Source organism: Lepus europaeus, chromosome 1 (genome assembly GCF_033115175.1).
Source record: "Lepus europaeus isolate LE1 chromosome 1, mLepTim1.pri, whole genome shotgun sequence".
Lineage (NCBI taxonomy): Eukaryota > Metazoa > Chordata > Mammalia > Lagomorpha > Leporidae > Lepus > Lepus europaeus.
The window spans coordinates 36,656,180-36,675,512 of record NC_084827.1 but is presented as its reverse complement, the minus strand read 5'-3'; the positions used below and the strand labels follow the sequence as shown (position 1 = coordinate 36,675,512).

Sequence of the window (19,333 nt, the reverse complement as noted above, 5' to 3'; positions counted from 1 at the left end):
GGCCACAGGGCTTCCCACCCCATTCTTCCACCAGTCTCAGGCAGGATAACATGGAATAATTGGGGGTTCCCAGTGCTGTGGCATAGTGGGTAAAGCGACAGCCTGTGGCACTGGTATCCCATTTGGGTACCAGTTTGAGTCCCAGCTGCTCCATTCCAATCCAGCTCCGTTCTTGGGAAGCAGCAGAAGATGGCCCAAGTGCTTGGGCCCCTGGCACCCACATGGGAGACCCAGAAGAAGCTTCTAGCTCCCAGCTTTGGATCAACTCAGCTCCGGCTGTTGCGGCTATTTGGGAAGTGAACCAATGGATGGAAGATTCTCTTTCTTTGCCTCTCCCTTTCTCTCTCTGTAACTCTGCCTTTCAAATCAATCAACCGAAAAAAAAAAAAAATGGCTTGGGGGAAGAAAACAAAAGTGCAAGTAAATATACAGGAGCTTATGGATGGTTTCTGTGTCCCTCCACAGTGAAGCCAAGAGTTGGTCAGAATTCTGTTTCTGGTGCCTGACCACGTGACTATGGATGAGGTGTCTGGGCCAACCCAGGCCACAAGGGTTTGGAGAGGGATGGGCCATATTTTTAAAGACACTTTCCTAGTTCATTCTGAACAACAAACCAACTGTGGATTTGGGGCAAAACTGAGCTTGGCATATCCCTCTATTGCTAAAACAGCAACAACATACCAACAGAAGATTAACAGCATTAAAGCACCAATCCGTGCTCAAACAGCAAAAGTCTCCATAGGCCTAGAAAAAGCAAGACTATTTAGAATTCCTGAAGGGAATGGCACAAAGACAGATTATGAAGTCTGGAATATGTCTCTAATCCTTCAATGTGCAGATAATATCAAGTACCAACAAGCATAAAGAACTTTCAAGGAACTGTGATCTTACTTAATGACCAAAACATGACAAAAATCGAGCATATAGCAACTGATATCTGTAAACTTTCAGATGAAGAATTTAAAATAGCTGTTTTAATAAATTCCACTAGCTGGCTTTAAGAAAACAAATAATTCAGACTCTAACAAAGATACTGAAACAATTGAAACAAACAGAAATCTCTCACTAAAAAAAGTAAAATAAGCTAAATTAAAAACACAATAAAAGAGATATATAGCCTACAAAACCTAAACAGAAAAGAATTATTGAACTCAAAGGCAGATTATTTAAAAACACAAAATTGCAGAAGAAAATAAAGAACAAGGAAGCATGAAGAAAGTTCACCAGAACTTTGGGACAGCATTATAATAGCTAATATCCAAGTTACTGGGGATTAACAGAGATTTTGAGAAAAGCAGTAGGGTGGAAGAATGGTAACACAATTTGGTTAACAGGTACTAAGTTATACTTAGAAGCAAAAAGTTTAGGTGTTTTACTGTATAATAGGGCAACTACAGGTAACAACATATTATGTATTTTAAATGATTAAAAACAAAAGGATTTTGTTTTCATCAGAGACACATAACAAATGAAATATTTTTAAAAGCCTAACTTCTCATCTTTTGATTTTTTTGTCATTTATTTCTACTGTTATCTTGGTGACTTGTTTTAGGTCCTTGAGATATATCATTGTTTATTTTAAACCTGTCAATGTTTAAAATGTAGGTGATTTATGTTATAAACTTCCTGCCTAGTACTGCTTTTCCTATATTTCACAAATTTTGACATGTTTTATTTCTATTTTTATTCAGGAAGTTTAAAAATTTGTTTTGATTTCAATGTTTGCTCAATAGCATGTTTGTTCAATAGCATGTTTTTGTCAGTGCCCATGTATTTGTATAATACTTGGTTTCTTTTGTGTTATTTCTAGTTTTATTCTATTGTGTTCAGAAAAATATACACATGATTTCAATTTTCTTTTTGCATTTGTTGAACTTGTTTTTGGCACAATATATGGCCTATTCTAGAGAATATTTGATTTGCTGATGCAAAGAGTATATATTAATAGCTTTTGGATGAAATGTTCTGTAAATGGGGCCAGTGCTGTGGCACAGAGGGTAAAGCCGCTGCCAGCAGTGCCGGCATCCTATATGGGCGCAGTTTCAAGTCCCGGCTGCTCTGATTCCGATCCGGCTCTCTGCTACGGCCTAGGAAAGAAGTAGAGGATGGCCCAAGTCCTTGGGCCCCTGCATCTGCATGGGAAGACCTGGAGGAAGCTCCTGGCTCCTGATCGGCACAGCGTCAGTAGTTGTGGCAATCTGGGTAGCGAACCATCAGATAGAAGACCTTTCTCTCTCTTCCTCTCCTTCCTTCTCTGTGTAACTCTTAACTTTCAAATAAGTAAAAGAATGTGCCTGGAGTTGTTTTGAAAAACAAAGTTTTGTAAATATGTTAGTCCATTTGGCCTATAGTATGGTTTAGTTTAACTAATATTTTTTTTTTTTTTTAGGTGATCTGTTCAGTGATGAAAGTATGTGTTGATGTCCCCTACTATTATTGTATTGGAGACTTTCCCTTAAGATCTAACAACATTTGTTTTATATAATTTGGTGTTCTGGCATTTTATGCACACGTATTTACAACTGTTGTGTCTTCCTGTTGAGTTGATCTCTTGATTACATATATAGACCTTATCCCTATTTTACAGTTTTTCTCTTAAAGTCTATTTTATCAAGTGTAGCTACTTCTGCTCAGTTTTGTTTTTGTTTGCATGGGTTATCTTTTTCCATCTTTTCTAATTCAGTATGTGTCTTTATTGAAGTAAGTTTTTTTTTTTTTTTTTTGACAGGCAGAGTGGACAGTCGAGGGAGACAGAGAGAAAGGTCTTCCTTTTGCTGTTGGTTCACCCTCCAATGGCCGCCACGGTAGGCGCGCTGCGGCCGGCGCACCGCACTGATCCGATGGCAGGAGCCAGGTGCTTCTCCTGGTCTCCCATGGGGTTCAGGGCCCAAGGACTTGGGCCATCCTCCACTGCACTCCCGGGCCACAGCAGAGAGCTGGCCTGGAAGAGGGGCAACCGGGACAGGATCGGTGCCCCGACCGGGACTAGAACCCGGTGTGCCAGTGCAGCAAGGCAGAGGATTAGCCTAGTGAGCCGCGGCACCAGCCTGAAGTAAGTTTTAAGCTCTTGCTTTCTTATACATTCAGCCAGTTTGTATCTTATAAATTGAAGTTATTCATTTATATTTAAGGTTACTGATACACAAAGAATTAGTACTGTCATTTTATAAATCTGAGTGTAGTGTGACTATCTTTCATTCCTTTCTTCCTCTTTTATTGTGCATCTTTGTGGTATACTGTGTTGATAAGGTTTGATTCTATTAAGTTTTATATCTAAACATGTTTCCTTGCGAGTAGTAACATTTATTTCACTTCTGGATGTTAAATTCCTTTAAGTATATTTTTGCAACGTTGGTCTAGTGATAATGAACTCCCTGTTTTTGCCTGTTTTGGAAGGGCTTTTTTTCTACCTCATTTCTAAAGGACAGCTCTGCTGGGTATAGTATTCTTGGTTGGTAGCTTTTTCTTTAAGAATTTGGAATGTGTAATCCCATTCCTTCCTGGCCTGTAGGGTTTCTGTAAAGACATCTGCTGTTAATTTAGTGAGGATCCCTTTGGGACTTTTGCAATTCTCAGAATTCTTTGTTATGTACGTTTTTTCAGCTTGATTATAATAATGAAGATCTATCTTTTCAGGCTGTATTTCCTGCACCTGAAACCTATATCTTTCCTAAAACTGGGAAAATTTTCAGCTACTATTTTATTACAGAGGTTTTCTGTATTTTTTCCCTTTTCTTCACCTTTTTGAAGCCTGCAATTTTGAATATTCGTTCACTTAGTGGTGTCTGAAATGTTTTAAAGGCTATTTTCTCTCTCTCTTCGGTCTATGATATTACAAAAGGTCTGTCTACATGTTCAGATTTTTTTTTGTTTATTTGATCTAGTAGTTTGTGGCTGAAGCTTTCACTATTTTTTTTTTTGTCTCATTAAGTTCTTCATTTCTAAGACTTTTGATTCTTTTTCAAAATCTTTGTCTCTTTGTTGAATTTCTTATTCATAACATGAACTGTTTTCCTACTTTCACTAACCTACCTGTATGTTTTCTCTGGTATCTCACTATCTTTATAATCATTCTTTTGAATTCATTATCATGCATTTCTTTAATGTTCTTTTATTTCTTTGAGGTTTGTTGCTAAAGAGTTAGCTATGTTCCTTTGGAGACAACATGATGCCTTGGTTTTTTATACTTATTGTGTCTCTACAGTGTTATATGTATATCTGGAAGATCAGTTTTCTCTATCACATTTAAAAGGTTGCTTTTCTAGTAAAAGCCTTTCTTTGTGAAGATGTATCTTTGGCTTTCAGTTTGCTAGACTATTTTGGTTTTGCTTCCAGATGGATGCTGCATTGTAGTTTCCTTACAGTTCCTTCAGTTGTAATCACTGGCTTTGGGTAAGGTATGTACAGCAGTAGGAATAGGAGCCCATCTGTTTCCATGTCACAGAGGGTGAGGATACCCAAATGGCCCAGGCTGTTATGGTGCACATTGTAGTTGGAGAGGTAGGCTCTGTGGCTACTTCAGTGGGCTCAGAAAGGTATAGACATGTACATACACATGATGACAAAAACATATTTGTCATTTTCTATGGACTGCACAATGTGTGCATGCAGTGTGCCTGGGCTGATGTGGTACAACACACATCAAAGGAGCACAATGCTTGTCAGTCTCCATGGGATATGCACTGGTGGGCCTCCCTAGGCAGATGAAGTGCAGCTTCTATGGCAGTGAGGGTATATATATGATATACTCTGTCTCTGTCTCTGGGGACAGCACAGGGTTGGGGACACTCTTGCAGGCCCTGGTACATGAGGCACAGTTTATACAGTGAGTACATGTTATTCCCTGGGGATGGTGCAAGGGTACAGTCACTCTAGTGTGTGTAAAGATGTGGCATAGCTCAAACTGTACAATTGATGAGTCTCTGCAGGCTGCCTGGGGGTGAGGTACAGTGGTGGGGTGGGATGTAGATGCGCTTGGGCAACCAGCAGCAACCTGGGTAGGGGAAGCAAACACATAAACTGGTTCCACTGTGAAGTGCTGCAATGGTGAATACTCCCTGACTAAACCTAAGATCCTCCAGCTGCAAAAACTTCAGGTGTTCATGGTGCCAATGTGGGCTGTTTTACCACTTTCCTTCATAGGAGGACTTTTCCAGGTTCAAACTAGTCCAGATGAGGGGAACGGGCCAGTCCACACAAGGCACTTCATCACCTAGGGTCTCCGTGTTCCACATTTTCTTTGATCAGCACTATATTCTTAAACTCCTTCTTAATATGCTATCTAAATAGTAACTGTTCTTAGTTTTTGATCCACCTTTGTGGGAGGAAGTGTGCCCTGTTCCTTTAGTCAGTCATCTTGTCAGAACGTCTCTCCATATGTAAGTACAAAAAAAGAACTCCTATACATAAGAACTTATGGTCTGATGCCACTTAGTATACCGAGAGTCTAACTGAAGTTAATCTGTGAAGTTTCTTTTTCCTTATTATAGTAATATGATTTTGTATCAAAATTTCCATAAATAATGTTCCCAGATATATAAATCATGAAACATGGAATAATGGTGCTGAAAAGCAACAGATCATCATCTTTCACACTAATCAGTAGTTTGTCTAGCAGATATTATTAATATTTAAAAGCAAAATATGGCTGGCGCCACGGCTCACTTGGCTAATCCTCCACTTGTGGTGCCGGCACCCTGGGTTCTAGTACCGGTTGGGGTGCCAGGTTCTATCCCAGTTGCTTCTCTTCCAGTCCAGCTCTCTGCTGTGGCCCGGGAAGGCAATGGAGGAAGGCCCAAGTGCTTGGGCCCTGCACCCGCATGGGAGTCCAGGAGGAAGCACCTGGCTCCTGGCTTCATATCGGCACAGTGCACCGGCCATAGCGGCCATTTGGGGGGTGAACGAACGGAAAAAGGAAGACCTTTCTCTCTGTCTCTCTCTCACTGTCTAACTCTGCCTGTCCAAAAAAAAAAAAAAAAAAAAAAAAAAGACAATTAAGGTCTCTAGGAATATTTTAATATTTTACACTTGCAAACTGCCAAGAGTAATACAGAAATATGAAGTTGAGGAACTAAGTATAAATTATACCACCTGTAACTTTATATGGATTTATCTTGCTTCATATTATGCTAAAGGGCAGGGGTAGGGAATGTCTGGTCTACAGACTGTGTAAGTCCTGTGAAACCATTTTGGTCTGGTACTGCAAAGACAATGGCAGGCAGGATGTGAAATTCAATAAATTTATAGTAGGATAATTTTTAAGCTGATAATTCTGTACGTCCCACAAAAGATGTTATAGATATCCAAATGGCCCTTGGCAGTTATCACAGGAATAATTTTGACTTTTAGCCCAAAATGCTGTGAAGAATAAAGTGTGCTTATCAAAGTGCAAGTGATTAAGAAAACAACAGCGAGAGCAGAGGGCCAAGATGGTGGTGTACCAACTGGACATTCCGAGTCACAGGGGGAAAACAATTAATAAGGAAAGGGGATACAGACTGGCAACAGAGCTGCAAGAGTATCACACGGAGAAGCCCAAGAGTCCAGCAGACTGAGCAGTTCCACGCAGAAGGAGCAAAGAGTGACAGAGGTGTGGCAGAGGTACACTGGAGAAGCCGAACGGGGAGACTGACATCATCCCCCTCCCCCCAGCAGACCAGGTGAGATGCGAGGTTGAGAGTCCACAGAGCTGCAGTTAGCAGTGGGTGGGAGAACCAGGCAAACTGTTTGAAGTTCCAGGTGGGAAGAATAGGGGAATGGATGGAGAAGTTGGGCACACCCCTTTCCATCCACATCTCCAGTCTCCCCTCTCCCCACAACCGGATCTGCAGCCAGCAGGGAGAAGACAAATTGTCTGTTTACATCTCTGAATGTAAACAGGGTGCTACCACATTTGCCTCCTGCGCACACACCCATCAACTGCAGGAGCCACTTCCCAACACCCTCCCACCCAGGAACGAGGATCACAATATTTCAGAGTAATTTCCCTCCACCACCATGCAGGCTTTACAAAGGGCTTAAATCCCTAGCTCCTAGCTCCTATCACAGAGCCTGGCACAAGTAGGCAGGGCTTAGCACACCAGAGCTTTCCTATCTGCCCCCATCACCATCCAGAAGTGAGCAGGACTCTCAGAAGGAGGGCTGTGTGTTTGCACTGGCAATGCAGACAAAAAGCAGCTCATAGCAGAGGGAAATCTCACCACAAGCACCAAGACACATGTTAAAGATAAAAGCAATCAGAAATGTTGAAAAACAAAGGGAAAAACTTTAATAAGAGTAGGGAAGACAGTATGAGCCTCACAAAGGAACACTACATCTCCTCTTTAGTAATAGAAGGTGAAGAAGAAGAAATCGAGGATATGCCAGAAACAGAACTCAGAAAATTAATCATCAAATTACGCACAACCAATCAGAATCAAATTCATGATCTAAATTAAAAGAGTTCCCAAGAAACTGAGATCTCAAAGAGAAGTCAGAATAAAATACTAGATATGAAGAATTCAATAGATCAAATAAAAAATACAGTGGAAATCCTCAATATTAGAATAAATTAAATAGTAGAAAGAATATCAGAACCAGAAGACAAATTTCTGGAAATAACACACTGAGACCAAACACAAGAAGAAATCAGGAAATTGAAAAACACAGAGATCTACAAGATTCTATCAAATGACCCAACATATGGATCCTAGGAATCCCAGAAGGTGTCGAAACAGAGAAAGGATTAGCTGGCCTTCTTAATGACATAACAACAGAGAACTTCCCCAATCTGGAAAAAGAAAGAGACATCCAAGTGCAAGAAGCACACAGAACTCCCAATCCACAGGAACAGAAAAGACCCTCACCTACACACATAGTGGCAAAGCTCTCCTCAATAACACATAAAGATACTAAAATGTGCATGAGAGAAACGACAAATCACATTCAGAGGAAACCCAATTAGACTCACCCCAGAGTCTTGTGCCAGGCTCTGGTATGTGATAGGAGCTGGGAATTTCAATGTTTAGAACTTTTTTTTTTTTTTTTTTGGACAGGCAGAGTGGATAGAGAGAGAGAGACAGAGAGAAAGGTCTTCCTTTTTGCCGTTGGTTCACTCTCCAATGGCCGCTGCGGCCAGCGCATCATGCTGATCTAAAGCCAGGAGCCAGGTGCTTCTCCCGGTCTCCCATGCGGGTGCAGGGCCCAAGGCCTTGGGCCATCCTCCACTGCCTTCCCGGGCCACAGCAGAGAGCTGGCCTGGAAGAGGGGCAACCAGGATAGAATCCGGCGCCCCAACCGGGACTAGAACCCGGTGTGCCGGCGCCGCAAGGCGGAGGACTAGCCTGTTAAGCCACGGCGCCGGCCACAATGTTTAGAACTTAATCCCGTTGTAAAGCCTGTGTGGTGGTGGAGGGAAATTACTCTGAAATATTGTGATCCTCATTCCTGGGTAGGAGGGTGTTGTGAAATGGCTCCTGCAATTAATGGGCCTGTGCACAGGAGGCAGACCCTACAGAGAACAGCAAAACATACACCAAGCCCTAAGAGAAAAATACTCAACCCAGAATACTGCAGAACTCTCATTTATGAATAAGAGAAATAAGGATCTTCCACAACAAACAGAAATTGAAAGAACATGTAACTACTCACCCAGCCCTACAAAGAATGCTTAAAGATGTGCTACACAGAGAAACACAGAAACAGGAATATCACTACAAAAGAAGATGAACACAGATAATGACCTAGCAAAAGAACAAATAAAATCCAAAGTACATAAACAGAACAATTTAAGGAAACATGGTGGGGCAAAGTCAGCTCTTAACAATAGTCACACTGAATGTAAATCATCGCAGAACCACAGTTAAAAGACACAGATTGGCTGAATGGATTAAAAAAGAAAACTCATCTATTGCTGCCTACAAGAAAAACATCTTGAAACAAAGATGCACACAGACTGAAACTGAAAGGATGGAAAAAGATAATCCATGCTAACAGAAACCAAAAAAGAGCTGGTGTGGCCATCCTAATATCAGTTAAAACAGACTGAAACACAAAATCCATTAAGAGAGACAAAGAAGGAAACTATATAATGATCAAAGGATCAATTCAACAAGATGATGTGACAATTATAAATGTGTATGCACCTAATTACAGGGCACCTGGCTATTTAAAAGAAATGTTAAAGGATTTAAAGGGAGTTGGACAGATCAATGAGACAGAAAATCAAAAGGAAACAACAGTTAATTGATACCATATACCAAACAGACCTAGCTGAACCCTACAGAAAATAGTACATATATTTCTCTCCAGTATATAGAACTTTATCTAGGATTGACCACATGCTAGGCCATAAAGCAAGGCTCAAAAAAAAAATTTAAAAAAACCTCAAAGTCATACCATTCATCTTCTCAGACAACATGTCAATGAAGCTGGAAATCAATGACTCAAGAATCTCTATGTCATATACAAACACAGGGAGAATGAACAACATGTTACTAAATGAGCAGTGGTTCATAAAAAAAAAAAAAAGAAAAAATTTCTGGAAAAAAATAAAGAGGACAATACAACACACCAAAATTTGTGGGATACCGCAAAAACAGACTTGAGATGAAAGTTTATAACAATAGGTGCCTACATCAAGGAACTGGAAAGGTACCATTATAAAGTTGGAAGCATTCCCACTGAGATCCAGAACCAGACAAGGATGCCAACTCTCACCACTGCTATTCAATGTAGTCCTGGAAGTTTTAGCCACAGCCATCAGGCAAGAAAAAGAAATCAAAGGGATTCAAATTGATAAGGATGAAGTCCAACTATCCTTATTTGCAGATGACATGACAATATAAATATAAGGGACCCAAAAGACTCCACTAGGAGACTACTAGAACTCATGGAAAAGTTTGATGAAACAGCAGGATATAAAATCAACACACAAAAAAACAGCCTTTGTATACACAGACAATGCCACAGCTGAGAAAGAACTTCTAAGTCAATCCCAGTCAAAATAGCTACAAAAAACAGTAAATACCTTGGAATAAATTTAACCAAGTATGTCAAAGATCTCTACGACAAGAATTACAAAACTTTAAAGAAAGAAGACACAAAATATGAAAAAATTTCCATGTTCATAGATTGGAAGAATCCATATTATTAAAATTTCCACTCTTCTGAAAGTAATTTACAGATTCAATGCGATATCAATTAAAATACCAAAGTCATTCTTCTCAGATCTAGAAAAAACTATGCTGAAATTCATTTGGAAACACAAGAGACCTTGGATAGCTAAAGCAATCTTATACAACAAAAACAAAGCCAGAGGCATCACAATACCAGGTTTCAAGGCATACCACAAGGCAGTTATAACCAAAACAGGCTGGTACTGGTACAAAAACAGATGGACAGACCAATGGAACTGAATAGATATGCCAGATATCAATCCAAGCATCCGCAACCAACTTATATTCGACCAAGGAGCTAAAACCTTTCCTTGGTGCAAGGACAAGCTCTTCAACAAATGGTGCTGGTAAAACTGGACTTCCACATGCAGAAGTATGAAGCAGGAACCCTACCTTACACCTTACACAAAAAATCCATTCAAAATGGATTAAAGACCTAAATCTATGACCCAATATCATCAAAAACCAGAGAACATTGAGGAAACTCTTCAAGACATTGGCACAGGCAAAGAGTTCCGGGAAAGGCTCTAGAAGTACAGGCAATAAAAACCAAAATTAACAAATGGGATTATATCAACTTGAGAAGCATCTGTATAGCAAAGACAAAACAAAACAAACAAACAAACAAAAAAACAGGCAAGTAAAGAGGCAACAGTTTGGGAGAAATTATTTGTAACTGATAAAGGATTAATAACCAGAATATATAAAAGTGATCAAAAATCTCAACAATAGTAAAACAATCCAGTCCCAAATGGCCAACAGACACATGAAAATGTGTCAGATCACTAGCCATCAGGGAAATGCCATAATGAAGCTTCACCTCACCCCAGTTAGAATAGCTTTCATACAGAAATCAACAAACAACAAATGCTGAAAAGGATGTCGGGGGGGAAAAAGGTACCCTACTCCATTGTTGGTGAGAATGCAAACTGGTAAAACCACTATGGAAGAAAGTTTGGAGATACCCCAGAAATCTGAATATAATCCTACCATTTGACTCAGCCATCCCACTCCTCAGAATTTACCCAAGGTAAATGAAATCAGCAACTAAAGAGTTATCTACACCTCCATGTTTACTGCAGCTCAATTTACAATAGCTAAGACATGGAATCAATCTAAATGCCTATAACGAAGACTGGATACAAAAAACTATGGGATATGTACTCTATGGAATACTATACAGCATATTGAAAAAAAAGAAATCCAATCATTTGCAACAAAATGGATGAATCTGGAAAACATCATACTTAGTGAAATAAACCAGTTCCAAAGGGAGGAATACTAAATGTTCTCCCTGATCTGTGATAACCTAAAAGGAAACCTGAAGAAGTGAAATTCACACTACGAGAACCATTTACTTGAACAGCCAGTCTTGACTGCTGAGGAAGTTTATTATTTCATTTTTTTATTTACTCTTTATTTTTTCTACTTAACATAGAATTAATCACAGCTGTAGTAAGTCAACTGAAAATAGATCTCAGCAAAAATTGAGAGGGAGGGGCCGGCGCTGTGGCGCAGTAGGTTAATCCTCTGCCTGTGGTGTCTGCATCCCATATGGGCGCCAGTTCGAGTCCCAGTTGCCCCTCTTCCAATCCAGCTCTCTGCTATGGCATGGGAAAGCAGTAGAAGATGGTCCAAGTCCTTGGGCCCCTGCACTCATGTGGGAGACCTGGAAGAAGCACCTGGCTCCTGGCTTCGGATCGGCACAGCTCTGGCCACTGTGGCCAATTGGGGAGTGAACCAGCAGATGGAAGACCTCTGTTCCTCTCTCTCTATCTGCCTCTCTTCTCTCTGTGTAACTCTGACTTTCAAAATAAATAAATAAATCTTAAAAAAAAAAAAAAAAAAGATGGAATGAGAGAGGGAGGGGCTCTACAGTTCGGCACACATTCCCATGGACTTACCCCCTAAGGGTAAAGCTAAAAACTTGCCATGGTTCTCCAAATCCCAGTAAGCTGGGTGGTATTAATGCAACTTTATGTGATAAAGGATCATATTAAGTGTGGTACTGATCATATATATATGATTAAGTATCAAAGGGATCACAAAATAAGATCAAGTGTCTGGTAATAACAGTAGATAGAATTAAAAAGGAGACAAAGTTCTAACATGGGATGCAGTCCACACAGCAGACTCATAGAATGACAAATGCCCTAAACAGCACTCTAACCTCAGAATCAGCCCCTAAGGCATTTGGTTCTGGCTGAAAAGTGCACAACAGCATTTCAGGAATGGAAAGCCAAAACAGAGTGGCAAAAAGTGTTCTGCATGAAGAATCTCTGTGAGACCCCAGTGGAAAAAAGGAACCATCAAAGAAGGAGGTATTTTTCTTTGAAGGGTGGAGAGAACTTCCACTTTACATTTGGCCCTGTCTAAATACTGACAGAGTTTATGGTCACAAAGGCTTCCATGGCCTTGGCAGCTCTTATCAAAAGCCTCGGGTGGTCACTGACGTCAAAAATAAGTGTTAATTGTTAAATCAACAACAGGTGTCACTGTGCACTTATTCCCCATGTATGACCTCTGTCCTTAATGAGTTGTACTGAGAAATAACTGTAAAACTTACTCTCAGTTTGAACTTTATACCTGGTATGTGTCTGTGTGGGGGCAAACTGTTGATATCTTTACTTAGTATAGAGCTGGTCTTCTGTATATACGGTTAATTAAAAATGAATCTTAATGAAGAATGAGATGGGAGAGGGAGTAGGAGGTAGGAAGGGAGTTGGGGTGGAAGGGTGGGAATGGGGGGAAGAACCATTATATTCCCAAAGCTGTATCTATAAAATGTATATTCATTAAGTAAAAGCCTTCTAAAACAACAAAGGAAAAAAGGAACAGATAAAAAAAAAAAAAAACAGCAAAGAAAGTAGTATAACTAAGTAGTACCACTTTCCTACAACCCATATAAAATTAATAAATGCTTTCTGTGTCTCACACCAAGAAACTAACTTACTCAATTAAACAAGATGGCATTTACAAACAAAATTCATTCTCTAGAAACAGTGATTTTTAATTTCTTTTAAAATTTATAGGCTTATTACTTATCTACAAAGGAAAAGGATTAAGAGCAGAAACTTCAAAATATTTATTTTGGAGTTATCCTCAGTCCTCAGAATGTGATCTTTATGAGTATACAAGGAGGTGATGATTAATGTTGCAGCACTAAAACAATACTCTTCAACCAACCCAACCCTATACGTACATACATCTCCTCTTCCTTGAGTTTCACCAGTTCATACTCTCTGGCCCCTAGTTATATAAGTGATGTTGTATTAGCATTAAATGTGACTTCATCTTATTTAAATTACTTAAAATAAGAAAATTACTTTATAGACTTATTTGTACAAAATAAAATGTTTGCTCTTATCAGTTGAGTAGAACGCCTAATGAATTTCCATCATGCCATTATCCTCTCTTAACCTTTCCACTTACTATCACACTTTTCTTAAGAGTATCATTATTCCAGAAACCTTCCACTTGAACTTCAAATCACTGAAATTTAGCCACCACCCTTAACACTGCACGAGTATCTCTCAAGGTCAATGACTTCTTAATTGTTAAATACAAGAATATCTTCTTAATCCGTATCCTGTTGCTGATTATTCTTCTGAACTCTGATGTTCACTGTGGATTCTTTTACAAAATGAAATATTAGAAATGAAGAATTCAATATGTCAAATAAAAAATACAGTGGAAAGCCTTAACAACAGACTTGGTGAGGCAGAGAAAGAGTATCTGAGCTAGAAGATAAATCCAGAAATTTTTCAGCCACGTTAAAAAAAAAAGAAATTAGAAAAATTGAAAACAGCATTGGAGATTTATGGGTTACTATCAAACAACCCAACATACAGGTCTTAGGAGTTCCTGAAAGAGTGGAGAGAATGGATAAAAAGGCCATTCAGTGAAACAATTACAGAAAATTTCCCTAATTTGGAGAAAGAAAGGGATATCCAAGTACAAGAAGCACACAGAACTCCTAATAGACTTAACCAGAAAAGAAAAATTAAGAGTGGGAATAGGAGATGGAGTAGGAAGAGAGGAAGGCGTGTGGGTGGAAAAGAGGATAATCTGCAAGTATCACTATGTCCCTAAATCTGTATATAGGAAATACATGAAATCTGTATACCTTAGATAAAATTTAAAAAATAAATTCTTTTCTCCCAAATTTACTTTTTATTTCTATTTTTCTATAAAGTATCCTCCGATGGAAAAGATGCTTGTCAATAAACACTAAAGAATCATTAGCCCCATACTATAATAGAATGTGACTTTGCCAGCCTCATGAAGTGAGTATTTCAAGAAAGAATTTAGGTTCTAAGTAACCTATTTAAACAGTAATAATTTGGGGGCCAGCACAGTGGCAAAGCTAGTAAAGCCACTACTTGTAGTGTGGGCATCCCATATGGGCATCAGTTCGAGTCCTGGCTGCTCCACTTCCAGCTCCCTGCTAATGCACCTGGGAAAGCAGTGGAGGATGGCCCAAGTCCTTGGGCCCCAACACCCAGTGGGAGACCTGGAAGAAGCTCCTGGCTCCTGATCAGCCCAGCTCTGGCTGTTGTGGCCATTTGGGGAGTGAACCAGCAGCTGCAAGATCTCTTTTCTCTCTCTCTCTCTCTCTCTGCCTCTTTGTAACTTAGACTTTCAAAAATAAATCTTTAAAAAAGAGTAATAATTTGTTACTTATAACATTTAAGATTACATTTCCCAAATAATCTTTCTATTATTTTACATGTAAATCTAATTAGCTTCCTTCCCCCTCCATTAGATCAAACCAGATTCAATTCCAGCTACTAAAATAATAAAACAGCTTGTTTTAAATAGTAAGCCATAAAAGTTCCATTCATACATGTTCAATGAATTCAGAGGTTAACAAAACAGGTTAAGCCACCACCTGTTACACAGGCATTCTTCCACATGAGTACCAGTTCAAGTCCTGACTGCTCCACTTCTGATCCAGTTCCCTACTACTGTGTCTGGGATGACAGCGGAAGATGGTCCAAGTGCTTGGGCCCCTGCTACCCATGTCAGAGACCTGGATAGAGTTCCTGGCTCCTGGTTTTGGCTTGGCCCAATCCCAGGGGTTGTGGCCATTTGGGGAGTGAACCAGTGGATGGAAGATCTAATTGCCTTTCAAATAAACAAACAATAAAACAAACAGTTTTGAAAGGAAACATTTACTTTATGAATGTTTTAAGCAAGGCAAACTTGATTTTGCATTTGGTAACAAGCACCACTACAGCAGAAATCAACTTTTAAAATTACATCATACAGTATTTTACATAGGATGCAATATATTGATACTAAGCTTCCAGATCTTGTATTTGTAAAAACAAACTTATTCTATTTCAACAAAATAAATGAAGAACTGTATTTTCAGGTTCAAATACACATTTGGATAACCCTTTATAAATAATATGTATATATAAGCATTTCATACTTAAAGCAAAAACTATTAAAAACATTATTGAAATAATTAAAAATTTTTATTTATATACAGAATTATGTCTAAAAAGATATTTTATTTCTTCCTTTTCTTCCTTTACCACATATTATCTTCTGGTCCCTAGGGTGACCTTATGTTTAAAAAGTCAAAAATAAAAATGAAACGAAACCAAACAGAAGTAAAGTGTTAAGTAAAACCTGAAAACCAAAGCCAGGGAACATTTTAAAAAGTTATTCAAAACCATTTTCAACGTTATAAAATGAAACGGCAAAAGAAGCATTATTATGTCTAATTAAATTCTATTAGACATCATCTATTATCATGCATTATATTCCATTTCTCTGTCACAAATCTTTAAAATTATGTCCAACATCTTACATCCTACGGCAGAATGAAGATAAGGCCTAGCATGAGACTCTTGGATTGGCAATGACAATCTAATATTCTTTATAGAGTTTTCTTGGGCTTACTGCCATTATCCATTCCTTCCTCCTTTTTCCCACCAGTTAACTTTCAAATAGATGATTATAAAAACAGGATTTTGCTATCCTATACTTTTCCTTTCTTTTACTCTTGAAGTATGTGTTAAGCCCCAACTCTAATAACTGTATGTTCCCAGTAATACCCTTAGTACTAAAGAACTCATAACAATTGATAAACACTTAGCATCCCAATACTTAAGTGGACAAATGACTTAAACAGAAAATTCTCCAAAAAAGAAAAAGGAAATTAAAAAAAAAAAAAAGATCCTATTCACAGATCAGCCTCATTTGTTAAGAAGCATGATTCAACAATGTACACCTATGCATAAGAAAGGTGAAGGGCATAAATAGTAGGTGAGCTTCTCTCATACTGACCAACTGATTCTTAGAGGGATGGCTTCTTAGAGGGATGAATTGACAAAGATTCCGCAGGCCGGCGCCATGGCTTACTTGGCTAATTCCGCCTGCAGCACCAGCACCCCAGGTTCTAGTCCTGGTTGGGGCGCCGGATTCTGTCCCAGTTGCTCCTCTTCCAGTCCAGCTCTCTGCTGTGGCCCTGGAAAGCAGTGGAGGATGGCCCAAGGCCTTGGGCCCTGCACCTGCATGGGAGTCCAGGAGAAAGCACCTGGCTCCTGGCTTCGGATCGGCGCAGGGCGCCGGCCGTGGTGGCCATTTGGGGGGTCAACCAACGGAAAAAGGAAGACCTTTCTCTCTAACTCTGCCTGTCAAAAAAAAAAAAAAAAAGTGCATCGAGAAAGATTCTGCAGTCAAGTTCAGGATCTGTAGGAATGACCCTATGACTGATGAAGTACTTAAATTTATCATGCATTTTTGAAAATATGAGGGTCTTCAAAAAGTTCATGGGTAATGTTTATTATGAAAAAATGTACAGATTTCAAATTGTTTGAACCAAAATAAACTTAATTGCTTTTTCTTCAAAATTTTTGAATTATCCTCAGATGGTGACAGCATACATAACATATTTCTGCAAAAACATGTACTAGAAATTCATAAGATGTATTTTCCTATACAGATTTCATATTATGTTCCCTTCTAAACTTTATTTTTTCTTGTTTTATCTTATGTATCTACTAGAAGTGCATATTAACACAATGAAATGCCATTTTATTCCACTGTGTTAATAAAGAATAAGAACACTCAATGCTGTTGAGTTTTGGCAAGAAGGGCACTTACATTGCCTGAGGTAATTAAATTAGTAATATCTTTCAGGAAAGGAATTCAATAATTTTTGTTTTATTTTTTTAATTTTTGACAGGCAGAGTGGACAGTGAGAGAGACAGAGAGAAAGGTCTTCCTTTTGCCGTTGGTTCACCCTCCAATGGCCGCCGCGGTAGGCGCGCTGCGGCCAGCGCAGCGCGCTGATCCGATGGCAGGAGCCAGGTGCTTCTCCTGTTCTCCCATGGGGTGCAGGGCCCAAGGACTTGGGCCATCCTCCACTGCACTCCCTGGCCACAGCAGAGAGCTGGCCTGGAAGAGGGGCAACCGGGACAGGATCGGTGCCCCAACCGGGACTAGAACCCGGTGTGCCGGCGCCGCAAGGCGGAGGATTAGCCTAGTGTGCCGCGGCGCCGGCCTGGAATTAGATAATTTGTAACAGAACCTATAGCCATTTATACTTTTAAAACCAGAAACCTACATCTGGGAATCCTGAGGACATGAAAATCAAGCCCCAAGACATTTAATGCTAAGATGAAATAAGTGTGAAAAGGGAAATAACTGAATGTCTAATGAAAAAGTAATGTATATGCAGCAAATATTCTTTCCATCATGTTATTTCCCATAAAGAAAAGTATGGTTACGTCTGTGCTCTACAGTCTTTGCCTTAAACCCTCTGAATTTCTTTACTTTGAACAATAAAATACTATGTGCAGAAAACTAATACTAGCCTACAATGACTTTAAACAAAGTAGGCTTGTTGCTTTCTTGATAATAATCACTTGATGAACTTGGGGAAAAAGGAAAAAGGTAAAGCAATTTAGGGCCAATTTAGTAATTACAAATTGAAGCACAGTTTTATAATTATTAGTTGTTTTTGTTTTCTGAAAAAAAAAATCCCACTTTAGAAAAAAAAATCTAGAAGTGGCTGGAGTGGTGCAGAGAGTTAAACTGCCAGCACAATGTTGTCATCCCCTATGGGAGTGCTGGTTTGAGCCCCAGCTGCTCTGCCTCCAATCCAGCTCTGCTAATATACTTGGAAAAGCAGTGGAGGCTGGCTCCGACGCTGGAACCCTGGCCACCCAACATGGGAGATCCATATGGAGTTCCTGGCTCCTGGCTTCAGCCTGGCCCAGCCCAGGACATGGTGACCAATCGGTGGAGTGAACCAGGGGATGGAAGATTTCTCTCTGTGTCACTCTGCCTTTCAAATAATTTTTTAAAAAATCCAGAAGATTCTCCAGTTTCTTATTGGTCTTAGGCTTGTTTACATCACTAGCAACAAAAGCACAGCTTTAATCCCCAAATATGGATTCTGTCACTATCTAACCATGTTCATACAATCAGCTGGGATGTCAATGTTAATTCAGACTGGAAAAAGACTGGTTCAGCGTCTTAAAATACATTAGCTGGCCTCATAGACTGAGTTAAATTTTCCCTCTGATTCTCTTTCTCAGGAACAGATTATACAGAATTGGTATCATATTTTCCTCAGGTGTCTGGTGGATTTCTGCATCAGCAGGAAAATGATCTGAGCCTCATGATTTCTGTTTTTTAGAGCTATTAATTATCGACACCCAAAAACAAACCAGAAAAAAAACAGAAAAGTAGGACTCATTCTCAGGAAAAAACAGCAGCAAATAGAAAATCAACTAAGTACATAAAAATGCTGTATTTAGTAGATAAAAATCAAGACAGTGATTATTAATCCATATAATAATCTTTAATTTTTTATTTGTAATTTCTTTTTTTTATTATTATTAAACTTTTATTTAATGAATATAAATTTCCAAAGTACAGCTTATGGGTTACAATGGCTTCCCCCCTCCCAAAACTTCCCTCCCACCCACAACCCTCCCCTTTCCCGCTCCCTCTCCCCTTCCAATCACATCAAGATTCATTTTCAATTCTCTTTATATACAGAAGATCAGTTTAGTATATATTACGTAAGGATTTCAACAGTTTGCCCCCATATAGCAACACAAAGTGAAAAAAAAATACTGTTGGAGTACTAGTTATAGCATTAAATAACAGTGTACAGCACGTTAAAGACAGAGATCCTACATAATATTTTTAAA

General features: G+C 39.2%; 1 protein-coding gene across 1 annotated transcript in view; it reads right to left on the bottom strand.

The window, feature by feature from the left end:
• Nucleotides 1-19,333, bottom strand: part of BMT2 (base methyltransferase of 25S rRNA 2 homolog) — a 126,488-nt gene that overhangs the window by 62,922 nt on the left and 44,233 nt on the right.